General features: G+C 43.9%; 1 protein-coding gene across 1 annotated transcript in view; it reads right to left on the minus strand.

Annotated features, from left to right (window-relative positions):
- The window catches only part of LOC103598352 (serine/threonine-protein kinase ULK4), a gene marked incomplete at its 3' end in the record, with an annotated part of 241,815 nt that overhangs the window by 404 nt on the left and 239,684 nt on the right, over positions 1-1,727 (minus strand). The window lies entirely within an intron of this gene.

The raw sequence follows: 1,727 nt of genomic DNA on the forward strand, positions 1-1,727 counted from the left end.
TCTCCATCAGTGAGTTAGTGATCTGGGAGAGCATGAAGCAGAGGGGCCAGGAGCCCCTTGATGGACACGAGATTTCCAAAGCTTACAAAAATACCTACACTGCATCTGGCTCTGAAACTGCTCTCTCAACAGATTTGTACCTCCCACCGATGACAGCCATTTGGTTTCATATGGGTTTTACCATCAATATCTTTGCTTGATATAAGACAAGGGGTTTGCTTTCCAAACACTGATGCCTAAAAATTTTGAACTTTAGAAACACACACTTAAGAGCACTTTTGTGGTGGATGTTAATGTTTGAATGTTTCGCTGACACTGGCTTAAGAAGATGAATGTGGAAGTGATGGTCTGCTGCCAATGTTCTCTAATTATTCTTACAGTTGATTGGAAGGAAAGGGTGATTAATAAGCACCAAGATGATACTACATGTTATTCTTGATAAAGTAACTAATGATACATAGGAAATCTATTTCTGTGAAGAAAAGTGAAGCTAACATTTTATTTTTGGTCCCGTTTGGTAAATGACACATACCCCTCCTTGTTCAAAGATGCCATCTGTCAGCAAATATAGGTCAGTCTTACTGGGGATAAATCTATTGTTCCTTTGATATACACACTTTTATTACTAAATGGACCTTTTCTATGATGCTCTTGGCAATATTTTAGCTCCTTCTGAAGCCAATATTTCAGCTTTTCCTGTGCTCACGAGTTGAATGCCACTTATTGATATAGGCATTTCCTTTAATACAGAAACCACTCTCCAAACCTCGGTTACCTCTGGATACTAAGAATCCAGGATCAGGGGGCCTTCAGATCAAGATGGAGGAATAGACGGTCCCCAGCGTCACTCTCTCCCACAAATCAACCAATTTACAACTATTAAAAAGCAATGACAGACAAGCCAGGACCACTAGAGCTCAGGGGAAGAACAGGAGAGACCTAGAAAGTTCATGAAGGCAGGAGAAGCCACGATGAGAGAAAGGAAGGATGATTCTAACCATTTCAAACCCCCAGCACTTCAAGGCTGGCCCTGGTGAGCACACAGGGCAAAAGCTGGCAAAAGCCACTGCTGTGCTCTCCCTATGAAATTTCTTGGAGACTGCAGTGGAGAAGTGTCCTTCTACAGGGTTCCTGTTAGTGGATCCACATAGGAGTGAGGAGCCACAGACAACTGAAAAAAAGGAGCCACTCAGAAGTCAGTGACTCACTGCAAGGGACCAGCACACGGCCTACCCCATGGGATGTGTTTGGAGTGTGGGTGGTGGGGGAGACAGGCCCACCAGGGGAACACTGGGGTGCAGCAAGGACAGCTGATCTGCCCCCCAATCAGCGCAGGACCACTCAGTGGAGACTGGTCAGGAATATAGAACTGCAGGGGGTGCAGTTTGATGAAAATACTCAGGCCCAGATCAGAGTTTCCACACAACCCAGGTGTACTGGATCTCACAAGATGCAGAAGTACACACAAGGTCAACGATTAACATCTGAATTGCATAAAAAGCCTTCCGAGAATCAGCAGCAAAGCAGCAATTTAGCTCAACCACAGAGCTCAAGTGCTGGTCCCCACAGGAAGTTCCCCCATCTTAGAAGTAACCAAAAAACGACAATTAGATAGTGCACAATTTAAGTGTTTGGGGTAGCTAATAATCCAACACAGAACTGAAAGAAAAAAAAAACACCCACAGATCAGAGAAAAAGTCTAATATTAACCAGTAAAGGTCTAACAC

The sequence above is a fragment of the Galeopterus variegatus genome, unplaced genomic scaffold (genome assembly GCF_000696425.1).
Source record: "Galeopterus variegatus unplaced genomic scaffold, G_variegatus-3.0.2 Scaffold2577, whole genome shotgun sequence".
NCBI classification, from domain to species: Eukaryota; Metazoa; Chordata; class Mammalia; order Dermoptera; family Cynocephalidae; genus Galeopterus; species Galeopterus variegatus.